Genomic DNA, 13,726 nt, shown 5'->3' with positions numbered 1-13,726 from the left:
GGGTTTCTTTAGCTGAAGTTGCTAACAAGGACCAGACTTGACAGCCCAGAATGGGTTGGTAGATGTTTTATTTTTGGGACCCTCAGTCCTGTGTGGGACTCGGTAAGTGGGCTGTAGGAGCATCCGTGGCTTACAGGGACAAGAACTCTGCTGACCTGTGATATTCTAGAATATGTGGTTTTATTGCAAGGGTCATGGGTAGAAAGAGGCCTTGCCTTCAGCCACCAGCCTCGGCTGAAGGGAAGTCCCAAAGAGAGAGAGAGAAAGAACAAGAGGGGATGGGCTAAGAAGAGGGGAGCGAAGGAGCAAGGTGGCAGGGGTCAGAGTGCAGGGGGAAGAGAGCAGAGGTAAGAGAGCAGGGAAAAGAGTGAGAGCGAGATCTTTGTTACAATACATTGTATCTCCTTTTGTGATGCATATTCTAATTTACAGTGACCAATCAATACAAGACACAAAATCCCATAGAATCTACATACAGCCTAGAAAAACTACTACATTACCATACGTTATATTTTAAACTCTAAAAACTACTCTTTAGATTTTCCTATTTTGCTACATTGACCTTTGGATCCCTTAGCCAGCAGAAAGGTATTGCTGAATCAAAAGGGATTCTCCTTCAGCTGGCCAGGCTATTGTCTTCAGGTTATATACTAACTAAGACTTGGTATCCTACAACTCAAAGTAAGCTCCCATTTCTATTTCAATTCTAGGTTTCATATTTTCAGAATCTTCTCCTAAGCAATCATATTTATAAGGTTTCCTTGTTTCATCTTCCCCAACAGTGGGTGCTGCAGAGGCTCCGCCAAGGCATCAAAGCCTCCCGCCACACACCCAAGGGTGGCACAGGATCTCCTCCAGCTCTGGCCGGTCCACGTAGTGCTTGGACAAGCACCAGTGGATCAGATGTTGGCACTCTGGGGAGAGAAGGCAGAAAGCGCCGGTCACTTGCAGAAGGCTCCTGCCCAGCTGCTGCCGGCGCCTGCAGAACCCGGGCCACGCTGCGTGTGCTCAGGGCTGCCCTTGGCGGGACAGCGGCACGGCAGGACAAGCGCCACCTCCTTCAGCCAGCGGGCCACAGCCAGCCCGTCACGGGCCAACTCCTGCAGCCGGCCCTGGAGGGCACACTGACCTCCCGCCCAGCTGCCTGAGGGCCGTGCTGGGCCGCTGGGCCGCTGAGCCATCTGCCAAAGCCTGCCTTCTTGAGGCCGGACACCCACCTGGAGAGACCTGCCGCCTGAAGGAGAGCTGCCCCGACACGATGTCATGGTCCTCCCGGAAGGGGAGGCTGCCACAGACCATGACATAGAGCAGCACACCCAGGGACCAGATGGTGGCTGAATGGCCGTGGTAGAAGCCAAGGCTGATCCACTCGGGTGGGCTGAAGATGTGTGTTCCTAGGGGACAGAGGCAGCGCTGTCCAGGTGCAGGCTGCTGGCTTCCAGAGCCTGGTGCCGGCCTCCTGGCAGAGGCAGGCCCTGCACCACAGGCCACAACTTCCCCCCAGGCCACCCTGCACCCCCAGATCACAGGGCAAAGCCAAGAACCCATCGTGCAAGGCAGAGCAGGCCAGCAGAGCAGCCCAAGCCCTGGCGGGCCTGCCAAGCCCCGGGGCCGCGGCCTGGCTTTTGCAGCCGCCCTCTGTGGGCAGGGCCGGCAGCCGCTCCTGGGGCACAGCATCTGCCCCGGGCCACAGGGCAGCCGGCAGCCGGCTGAATGCCGCAGCCACAGCCCAGGAGGGAACGGGGCCCTGCAGTGCCTGGCACTGGAGCAGGGCCCGGCCTGGGGCTCACCCGCAAATGTCCTGAAGACCTGCTCCTGGAGGAAGGTGCCGCAACCGAAGTCGATCAGCTTCAGCTCGCCGGTCTCCGGGTCCACGAGGAGGTTGTTTGGCTTGATGTCCCGGTGCAGGACGCCGCAGGCGGTGCAGTGCCGCACGGCCTCCAGCACCTGGCAGAAAAGCCAGCGCGCCGCCTCCTCGGACAGGAACTCTTGCTCCAGCAGGATGGCCAAGAGATCCTGGGACCGCTCCGGACGCTCCATGACGAGCAGGAAGCTGTCTGGCTGCTCAAACCAGTCGAGGAGCTGGATGATGTTGTGGCAGCCAGAGCCCACCTTCTCCAGCAGGACAATCTCCAGGGGAACAGGGGTGCCGTCGGGCTGTCAGGACAAGACAATGCCTCCAGCGGGCCTGATGCTGCCCTGTGGCCGCGCTGCCCCCTGCCTGCCATGCCCCAGTGACTGCCCCTTTGGGCAGCCTCCCTGGTGCCTGGGATTCCTCCCGAAGCAGGGAGTGCTTGGGAGGTGCCCCCCTGCCTGGAGCCAGCACCGGTGTTTGGCATCCCCGGGCCCGCCACGCTCGGCCTCGCACGCTGAGCTCACGCCCGCTGCCCCCGCCAGCCCCGCCCTCGGGCCCGGGCTCATCCCTGCCCGCCACGGCCCGCTCTGGCCCGCTGGGCCCGCTCACTCACCAGCTCGTCCCACTGCAGGACGTCCTCGCGGGCCACGCGCTTGATGGCCACCTGCAAGCCATCGAGACAGGGGGGCTGAGCTCCAGCCCTGCCCCGTCCCGCCCCTGACCCTTGGCCCGTGCCCGGCCCTCCCGGCCACTTACCGGGCTCCCATCACACAGGCGGGTTCCCGAGAAAACGGTGCCGAAGCCACCGCTCCCCAGCTGCGGGCCCAGCTCGTACAGCTCCTGCAGCTGCTTCTTCTTTTGCCCTGCGGCCAAGAGCGAGCCATCAGCCCTGCGCCCACCAGCCCCCCAAGTGCCCGCCAGCGAAGCGGGCCACCTTGCTCTGACCTGCTTCCTGCTGCGCGCCGGGCAGCGGCCCCCGCCCTGCAGCCCTGGGGCTGGCGAGCGGCACAGCTGGGCCGGGGCAGCGCGCACAGGCGGCTGCAGGAGCCGCGGGGCAGCGGGGCAGGGCGGCACCGTCGCTCTCCCCGGCGTCCTGAGCAGCACTCCCGTGCTCTGGACAGCCGGGGCTACAGCCCGACACTTCGCACGGGGGGGTCCCAGGAGCAGCTGCAAACCAGAGAGGGGTTTTCTCAAGCCCTGGCATCAGAGGCACTGAAAGTAGCCAGGGACTGGGCTGCTCTCAGAGGCCCTGGCCTGGCCTGGGATTGCCCCTCAAGAACCCCAGGGGAGCCTCAGATAGCTCCTCAGATCTCACCTTCTACTAGAGAGTAGTTACTGCTCGGTGGTGGCTGTCTCACAGCAGCTTCCTGGAGATGGAGGAAGCTCCTTGGTGTCTCGAGGATCACCTCCATCTCCAGGCATGGGCTGTTGCCAGCTGGCACAGCCGGCACAATGTCCTGGGAGCTCTGGGCTGCCAACTCCTGGCTCCAGGACACTTGCTGCTCCACCACCGGCTCCTGGGATGGCTCCCCTGGCTCGGGCTGGGCTCCCACCTGGACCTGCGGGCCTTCCCCGGCCATGTCAATGCTCGGGGTTGTGCCCGTGTTGCTGGAGTCCAGCAGTCCATGGGAGCTGGGAGACCTGTCCACGGGCTGTGCACCTTCTGCAGGCTGACAGGTCTCACTGAGCCTCTCTGAGGGATGGAGGCTGTCAGAGATGCTGGAGGCTCCAGGCAGGATGGACGTTCTCTGACAGCCTGAGGTCCCTGCATGGATGGCGGGTCTCTGCTGGAGTGCCATCCTTGCAGGGCTAGAGGCTCTCCCAGAGATGGAGAATCTTGTTGGGAGCAGCCTCTTTCTGGGATGGAGGCTTCTGGAGGAGCTGGACGAGCCACAGCAGGGCAGGTGGCCTCGCTTCCCCAGCTCCTCCAGCTCTTTCCACAACGCCTGCCACATCCCAGCGTAGAGCGGCACAGATGTCCCAGTGCCAGCCCAGTGCAAGATCATCAGCTCCTGCAGCTCTTGGGCCACAGCCACACAGGGGCTGCAGCTGCAGGAGCTGTCCACGGGGCTGGCGGGAGCACCTGGCCGCTTGTGAGGGGTCACCCGAGGCCTGGAGGACCTGGGAGCCGCAGGGGCTCCCCGCTTCCTCCATGAGCCTCTGGGCCGGACCCCGGGGCGCTTGCGCCTCTTTGCTGGTCCTGTCTGCCGCCTCCGTGGTGTCCAGTGGCCAAGGGCCCAGCAGACAGCCACAGCGGCCAGCAGCAGGACAAGCACAGTCGCCAGGACAGCTCCGTCACACATGGCTACGGCACGTCCCATGGCGACTGCACTGGCAGCTGTTGATGCTGGCCCGGCTTCTCTGGGCCTGGCGCGGTGATGTCACAGTGCTGTGGCCAGGACAGCCGTGTGACATCACAGCCCTGCCTCACACCAGCGCTCGGCCCCTTTGTGCCATCACGGCCCCGCCTCACCCAGCGCTCTCCTGTGCCGCAGGAGGGAGAAAGGGGCTCCCTGTGGGCACTTGAGGGCCCTCTGGAGCAGAGAGGATGGAAGATCTTTTGTCTAAGTAGGGCAGAGGGATGAGGAGGGGAATGGTGATGGTGTCACCTCCTTGCTGGCAGAGCATGGGACATGGATTGTCCAGCAGGACACTGCAAAGGCCTTGAATCGGGCAAGCCCTGCTTGGCAACATCCAAACCATCCGTGCGCTATCCACTACGCTCCCATCCTGAATCCACACCCTGTGCTGGGCCACTTACTGGGAAGAAAATGGATCCTATCCCATTGAAAACCAGTACATCAGCCCGTTCTTCACCCGGCACACCCTGTCCCTGCTCATCTCACACCCGGACTCCCGCTCCAGAAGGATTCTCTCAGGGACAGGATCAAAACTCCTCTTAATATCCTGAAATAGAACCTGCATTGCCTTCCCATCACCCATGAGCCAGGTGACCATATGGCAGTGGGATAATCAATCAGGTAGACAGGAGTTTCCCTCTCTTATCTCCATGCTGCCCATGGCTGACACTGGCGGGTCCTTCCATCACTTCCCAGCAGGGCCAAGTGTGACCTTCTCCACCATTTTTCCTGCTATCAAGATTAGATGAACAGGCATGGACGTTCCTGGAAAGTTCTAAGCCCTTCCTATCAAGTCAGATACAGCTGGAGAACATTGAGCCAGCATGGACCTCCTGGGGCTTTCAGGACTTTGGGGAGATGATGTAGGGCATTCATGCTGTGGAGAAGATAGCTGAGGAATGGGTAGAGGATAAGGGACACAATAGCTCTTAGACTAATATTGTAACTAGAAGCTAGGACAAGGCCAGCATGAGGATGAGGGAGAGAAACTGAGATCATGAGAAAAGAAGAACTGAACATTACAAGGCCATACAACTGTTTCAATCTGCTGCTATAGCGTGAAGTCAGCTATTGTGTAGTCACTACCAATCAGGAGCTTGGCTTTTGCAATATGTATGAACTAATTATTTAGAATATAAATGTAAGCGAGAAAACAAATAAAATCGAGCCTGATTGATCAACATCGGTTGAGTCAGTCTCCCTCTTTCCAACAAAGGAGCATTTATTTGGGGTTTTTATGGAGAAATATGAGGGAAGTCTGCTAAAGAATCATGGAGGTCAGAGTGACAGAGTGATTTTCACTGCACAGGCCAGGCATGTATGGATGAAATAATTCAATTGCATATCCTGGCCAGAATAAAAGGATGCCTGCTTCTCTGACACTGAAAAGATGTTGTTGGAGAGTTTCATTTTTTTTCTGCAGTTTTGGTAACAAAGCAACTCCAATGCCGTGTTCATGGGCTGTGTCCAAAGGCTGCCCTCTTGGGAACAGAGCCAGAGACTTCCATCAACATCCTGATTTACTGCTACAGAAATATAAAAGAAATTTTAAAAAGGAAAAAAAAAAATTAAAAGGAAAAAAAAAGTCTCTATGCTGCTCCCTTCTGAACAGGGTCCGGGGGGTCTCCATTCTCCTCTTCCCTATGGGGGTCCACGTGGTCTCCATTCTCATCTGCCCTATGGAGGACCAGGGAACCTTTATCCACTCGCCCCTTTTGAGCACCTCGGGGGTCTCCAATCTCCTCCCCTTTTAGGACAGGGACAGAGTAGGTCTGTGTTTATCCTAACTTTGACCAAAGCATTGTGGGAGCCATGGACAGGGAACTGGCACCTCCAGGACACCCGCTGCTGAGCCTCTGGGACCATCTTGGAGGAAGCTGGGCTCCCTTTTTACTTCTGGCATTTCCTGGCCATCTGCATCCTCAGGGATGAGCAGCTTCTGCAGACAGCGGTGGCTCTAAGGGAGCAGGCAGTCCTGCCCTAAGGGCTTCTTCCATCTCCAGTCCAGCAGCTTTCACGCAGGTGCTGGGAGTGATGCAGGCACTTGCCCTGAGTAACCCAACTGTGGAGATTTTCCTCTTCCTGCTCCTCCACTGCCTAATCCACATAGTTAGCTGGACATGACAAGATCTGCTTTGCTGCTGGAAGATCTTGTCCAGCACCACACCAAGGGTCTTCTCCTATGCCACAGCTGCATTTTCCTCAGCTCCATGGACTGGAAAGTGGCAGCACCAGGATATTCTCTCCTGGGACACACCCTTCTCCCATTGCTGTACATCTGTGGGCTGGGCCCACATCTTTGATTTCAGGCTTTGCTTGGCCATCTGCATCCTCAGGGATGAGCAGGTCCTGCTGACACCCATGGCTCTGAGGGAGCAGGCAGTCCTGCACTGAGGGCTCCCTCTGTCTGCACTCTGGCAGACAGATCTACCGATCAGGAGGAAAGGCCTCAAAAGCGTGACAGAGGCTGAAGGGAACACTGTGATTTGCACTTTTCCAATGGGTTTCTTTAGCTGAAGTTGCTAACAAGGACCAGACTTGACAGCCCAGAATGGGTTGGTAGATGTTTTATTTTTGGGACCCTCAGTCCTGTGTGGGACTCGGTAAGTGGGCTGTAGGAGCATCCGTGGCTTACAGGGACAAGGAACTCTGCTGACCTGTGATATTCTAGAATATGTGGTTTTATTGCAAGGGTCATGGGTAGAAAGGGCCTTGCCTTCAGCCACCAGCCTCGGCTGAAGGGAAGTCCCAAAGAGAGAGAGAGAAAGAACAAGAGGGGATGGGCTAAGAAGAGGGGAGCGAAGGAGCAAGGTGGCAGGGGTCAGAGTGCAGGGGGAAGAGAGCAGAGGTAAGAGAGCAGGGAAAAGAGTGAGAGCGAGATCTTTGTTACAATACATTGTATCTCCTTTTGTGATGCATATTCTAATTTACAGTGACCAATCAATACAAGACACAAAATCCCATAGAATCTACATACAGCCTAGAAAAACTACTACATTACCATACGTTATATTTTAAACTCTAAAAACTACTCTTTAGATTTTCCTATTTTGCTACATTGACCTTTGGATCCCTTAGCCAGCAGAAAGGTATTGCTGAATCAAAAGGGATTCTCCTTCAGCTGGCCAGGCTATTGTCTTCAGGTTATATACTAACTAAGACTTGGTATCCTACAACTCAAAGTAAGCTCCCATTTCTATCTCAATTCCAGGTTTCATATTTTCAGAATCTTCTCCTAAGCAATCATATTTATAAGGTTTCCTTGTTTCATCTTCCCCAACAGTGGGTGCTGCAGAGGCTCCGCCAAGGCATCAAAGCCTCCCGCCACACACCCAAGGGTGGCACAGGATCTCCTCCAGCTCTGGCCGGTCCACGTAGTGCTTGGACAAGCACCAGTGGATCAGATGTTGGCACTCTGGGGAGAGAAGGCAGAAAGCGCCGGTCACTTGCAGAAGGCTCCTGCCCAGCTGCTGCCGGCGCCTGCAGAACCCGGGCCACGCTGCGTGTGCTCAGGGCTGCCCTTGGCGGGACAGCGGCACGGCAGGACAAGCGCCACCTCCTTCAGCCAGCGGGCCACAGCCAGCCCGTCACGGGCCAACTCCTGCAGCCGGCCCTGGAGGGCACACTGACCTCCCGCCCAGCTGCCTGAGGGCCGTGCTGGGCCGCTGGGCCGCTGAGCCATCTGCCAAAGCCTGCCTTCTTGAGGCCGGACACCCACCTGGAGAGACCTGCCGCCTGAAGGAGAGCTGCCCCGACACGATGTCATGGTCCTCCCGGAAGGGGAGGCTGCCACAGACCATGACATAGAGCAGCACACCCAGGGACCAGATGGTGGCTGAATGGCCGTGGTAGAAGCCAAGGCTGATCCACTCGGGTGGGCTGAAGATGTGTGTTCCTAGGGGACAGAGGCAGCGCTGTCCAGGTGCAGGCTGCTGGCTTAGAGAGCCTGGTGCCGGCCTCCTGGCAGAGGCAGGCCCTGCACCACAGGCCACAACTTCCCCCCAGGCCACCCTGCACCCCCCAGATCACAGGGCAAAGCCAAGAACCCATCGTGCAAGGCAGAGCAGGCCAGCAGAGCAGCCCAAGCCCTGGCGGGCCTGCCAAGCCCCGGGGCCGCGGCCTGGCTTTTGCAGCCGCCCTCTGTGGGCAGGGCCGGCAGCCGCTCCTGGGGCACAGCATCTGCCCCGGGCCACAGGGCAGCCGGCAGCCGGCTGAATGCCGCAGCCACAGCCCAGGAGGGAACGGGGCCCTGCAGTGCCTGGCACTGGGAGCAGGGCCCGGCCTGGGGCTCACCCGCAAATGTCCTGAAGACCTGCTCCTGGAGGAAGGTGCCGCAACCGAAGTCGATCAGCTTCAGCTCGCCGGTCTCCGGGTCCACGAGGAGGTTGTTTGGCTTGATGTCCCGGTGCAGGACGCCGCAGGCGGTGCAGTGCCGCACGGCCTCCAGCACCTGGCAGAAAAGCCAGCGCGCCGCCTCCTCGGACAGGAACTCTTGCTCCAGCAAGATGGCCAAGAGATCCTGGGACCGCTCCGGACGCTCCATGACGAGCAGGAAGCTGTCTGGCTGCTCAAACCAGTCGAGGAGCTGGATGATGTTGTGGCAGCCAGAGCCCACCTTCTCCAGCAGGACAATCTCCAGGGGAACAGGGGTGCCGTCGGGCTGTCAGGACAAGACAATGCCTCCAGCGGGCCTGATGCTGCCCTGTGGCCGCGCTGCCCCCTGCCTGCCATGCCCCAGTGACTGCCCCTTTGGGCAGCCTCCCTGGTGCCTGGGATTCCTCCCGAAGCAGGGAGTGCTTGGGAGGTGCCCCCCTGCCTGGAGCCAGCACCGGTGTTTGGCATCCCCGGGCCCGCCACGCTCGGCCTCGCACGCTGAGCTCACGCCCGCTGCCCCCGCCAGCCCCGCCCTCGTGCCCGGGCTCATCCCTGCCCGCCACGGCCCGCTCTGGCCCGCTGGGCCCGCTCACTCACCAGCTCGTCCCACTGCAGGACGTCCTCGCGGGCCACGCGCTTGATGGCCACCTGCAAGCCATCGAGACAGGGGGGCTGAGCTCCAGCCCTGCCCCGTCCCGCCCCTGACCCTTGGCCCGTGCCCGGCCCTCCCGGCCACTTACCGGGCTCCCATCACACAGGCGGGTTCCCGAGAAAACGGTGCCGAAGCCACCGCTCCCCAGCTGCGGGCCCAGCTCGTACAGCTCCTGCAGCTGCTTCTTCTTTTGCCCTGCGGCCAAGAGCGAGCCATCAGCCCTGCGCCCACCAGCCCCCCAAGTGCCCGCCAGCGAAGCGGGCCACCTTGCTCTGACCTGCTTCCTGCTGCGCGCCGGGCAGCGGCCCCCGCCCTGCAGCCCTGGGGCTGGCGAGCGGCACAGCTGGGCCGGGGCAGCGCGCACAGGCGGCTGCAGGAGCCGCGGGGCAGCGGGGCAGGGCGGCACCGTCGCTCTCCCCGGCGTCCTGAGCAGCACTCCCGTGCTCTGGACAGCCGGGGCTACAGCCCGACACTTCGCACGGGGGGGTCCCAGGAGCAGCTGCAAACCAGAGAGGGGTTTTCTCAAGCCCTGGCATCAGAGGCACTGAAAGTAGCCAGGGACTGGGCTGCTCTCAGAGGCCCTGGCCTGGCCTGGGATTGCCCCTCAAGAACCCCAGGGGAGCCTCAGATAGCTCCTCAGATCTCACCTTCTACTAGAGAGTAGTTACTGCTCGGTGGTGGCTGTCTCACAGCAGCTTCCTGGAGATGGAGGAAGCTCCTTGGTGTCTCGAGGATCACCTCCATCTCCAGGCATGGGCTGTTGCCAGCTGGCACAGCCGGCACAATGTCCTGGGAGCTCTGGGCTGCCAACTCCTGGCTCCAGGACACTTGCTGCTCCACCACCGGCTCCTGGGATGGCTCCCCTGGCTCGGGCTGGGCTCCCACCTGGACCTGCGGGCCTTCCCCGGCCATGTCAATGCTCGGGGTTGTGCCCGTGTTGCTGGAGTCCAGCAGTCCATGGGAGCTGGGAGACCTGTCCACGGGCTGTGCACCTTCTGCAGGCTGACAGGTCTCACTGAGCCTCTCTGAGGGATGGAGGCTGTCAGAGATGCTGGAGGCTCCAGGCAGGATGGACGTTCTCTGACAGCCTGAGGTCCCTGCATGGATGGCGGGTCTCTGCTGGAGTGCCATCCTTGCAGGGCTAGAGGCTCTCCCAGAGATGGAGAATCTTGTTGGGAGCAGCCTCTTTCTGGGATGGAGGCTTCTGGAGGAGCTGGACGAGCCACAGCAGGGCAGGTGGCCTCGCTTCCCCAGCTCCTCCAGCTCTTTCCACAACGCCTGCCACATCCCAGCGTAGAGCGGCACAGATGTCCCAGTGCCAGCCCAGTGCAAGATCATCAGCTCCTGCAGCTCTTGGGCCACAGCCACACAGGGGCTGCAGCTGCAGGAGCTGTCCACGGGGCTGGCGGGAGCACCTGGCCGCTTGTGAGGGGTCACCCGAGGCCTGGAGGACCTGGGAGCCGCAGGGGCTCCCCGCTTCCTCCATGAGCCTCTGGGCCGGACCCCGGGGCGCTTGCGCCTCTTTGCTGGTCCTGTCTGCCGCCTCCGTGGTGTCCAGTGGCCAAGGGCCCAGCAGACAGCCACAGCGGCCAGCAGCAGGACAAGCACAGTCGCCAGGACAGCTCCGTCACACATGGCTACGGCACGTCCCATGGCGACTGCACTGGCAGCTGTTGATGCTGGCCCGGCTTCTCTGGGCCTGGCGCGGTGATGTCACAGTGCTGTGGCCAGGACAGCCGTGTGACATCACAGCCCTGCCTCACACCAGCGCTCGGCCCCTTTGTGCCATCACGGCCCCGCCTCACCCAGCGCTCTCCTGTGCCGCAGGAGGGAGAAAGGGGCTCCCTGTGGGCACTTGAGGGCCCTCTGGAGCAGAGAGGATGGAAGATCTTTTGTCTAAGTAGGGCAGAGGGATGAGGAGGGGAATGGTGATGGTGTCACCTCCTTGCTGGCAGAGCATGGGACATGGATTGTCCAGCAGGACACTGCAAAGGCCTTGAATCGGGCAAGCCCTGCTTGGCAACATCCAAACCATCCGTGCGCTATCCACTACGCTCCCATCCTGAATCCACACCCTGTGCTGGGCCACTTACTGGGAAGAAAATGGATCCTATCCCATTGAAAACCAGTACATCAGCCCGTTCTTCACCCGGCACACCCTGTCCCTGCTCATCTCACACCCGGACTCCCGCTCCAGAAGGATTCTCTCAGGGACAGGATCAAAACTCCTCTTAATATCCTGAAATAGAACCTGCATTGCCTTCCCATCACCCATGAGCCAGGTGACCATATGGCAGTGGGATAATCAATCAGGTAGACAGGAGTTTCCCTCTCTTATCTCCATGCTGCCCATGGCTGACACTGGCGGGTCCTTCCATCACTTCCCAGCAGGGCCAAGTGTGACCTTCTCCACCATTTTTCCTGCTATCAAGATTAGATGAACAGGCATGGACGTTCCTGGAAAGTTCTAAGCCCTTCCTATCAAGTCAGATACAGCTGGAGAACATTGAGCCAGCATGGACCTCCTGGGGCTTTCAGGACTTTGGGGAGATGATGTAGGGCATTCATGCTGTGGAGAAGATAGCTGAGGAATGGGTAGAGGATAAGGGACACAATAGCTCTTAGACTAATATTGTAACTAGAAGCTAGGACAAGGCCAGCATGAGGATGAGGGAGAGAAACCGAGATCATGAGAAAAGAAGAACTGAACATTACAAGGCCATACAACTGTTTCAATCTGCTGCTATAGCGTGAAGTCAGCTATTGTGTAGTCACTACCAATCAGGAGCTTGGCTTTTGCAATATGTATGAACTAATTATTTAGAATATAAATGTAAGCGAGAAAACAAATAAAATCGAGCCTGATTGATCAACATCGGTTGAGTCAGTCTCCCTCTTTCCAACAAAGGAGCATTTATTTGGGGTTTTTATGGAGAAATATGAGGGAAGTCTGCTAAAGAATCATGGAGGTCAGAGTGACAGAGTGATTTTCACTGCACAGGCCAGGCATGTATGGATGAAATAATTCAATTGCATATCCTGGCCAGAATAAAAGGATGCCTGCTTCTCTGACACTGAAAAGATGTTGTTGGAGAGTTTCATTTTTTTTCTGCAGTTTTGGTAACAAAGCAACTCCAATGCCGTGTTCATGGGCTGTGTCCAAAGGCTGCCCTCTTGGGAACAGAGCCAGAGACTTCCATCAACATCCTGATTTACTGCTACAGAAATATAAAAGAAATTTTAAAAAGGAAAAAAAAAAATTAAAAGGAAAAAAAAAGTCTCTATGCTGCTCCCTTCTGAACAGGGTCCGGGGGGTCTCCATTCTCCTCTTCCCTATGGGGGTCCACGTGGTCTCCATTCTCATCTGCCCTATGGAGGACCAGGGAACCTTTATCCACTCGCCCCTTTTGAGCACCTCGGGGGTCTCCAATCTCCTCCCCTTTTAGGACAGGGACAGAGTAGGTCTGTGTTTATCCTAACTTTGACCAAAGCATTGTGGGAGCCATGGACAGGGAACTGGCACCTCCAGGACACCCGCTGCTGAGCCTCTGGGACCATCTTGGAGGAAGCTGGGCTCCCTTTTTACTTCTGGCATTTCCTGGCCATCTGCATCCTCAGGGATGAGCAGCTTCTGCAGACAGCGGTGGCTCTAAGGGAGCAGGCAGTCCTGCCCTAAGGGCTTCTTCCATCTCCAGTCCAGCAGCTTTCACGCAGGTGCTGGGAGTGATGCAGGCACTTGCCCTGAGTAACCCAACTGTGGAGATTTTCCTCTTCCTGCTCCTCCACTGCCTAATCCACATAGTTAGCTGGACATGACAAGATCTGCTTTGCTGCTGGAAGATCTTGTCCAGCACCACACCAAGGGTCTTCTCCTATGCCACAGCTGCATTTTCCTCAGCTCCATGGACTGGAAAGTGGCAGCACCAGGATATTCTCTCCTGGGACACACCCTTCTCCCATTGCTGTACATCTGTGGGCTGGGCCCACATCTTTGATTTCAGGCTTTGCTTGGCCATCTGCATCCTCAGGGATGAGCAGGTCCTGCTGACACCCATGGCTCTGAGGGAGCAGGCAGTCCTGCACTGAGGGCTCCCTCTGTCTGCACTCTGGCAGACAGATCTACCGATCAGGAGGAAAGGCCTCAAAAGCGTGACAGAGGCTGAAGGGAACACTGTGATTTGCACTTTTCCAATGGGTTTCTTTAGCTGAAGTTGCTAACAAGGACCAGACTTGACAGCCCAGAATGGGTTGGTAGATGTTTTATTTTTGGGACCCTCAGTCCTGTGTGGGACTCGGTAAGTGGGCTGTAGGAGCATCCGTGGCTTACAGGGACAAGGAACTCTGCTGACCTGTGATATTCTAGAATATGTGGTTTTATTGCAAGGGTCATGGGTAGAAAGGGCCTTGCCTTCAGCCACCAGCCTCGGCTGAAGGGAAGTCCCAAAGAGAGAGAGAGAAAGAACAAGAGGGGATGGGCTAAGAAGA

The sequence above is a fragment of the Zosterops lateralis genome (genome assembly GCF_965231275.1).
Source record: "Zosterops lateralis genome assembly, chromosome: 19".
In the NCBI taxonomy this organism is placed as follows: domain Eukaryota; kingdom Metazoa; phylum Chordata; class Aves; order Passeriformes; family Zosteropidae; genus Zosterops; species Zosterops lateralis.
This window is presented reverse-complemented; position numbering follows the sequence as displayed.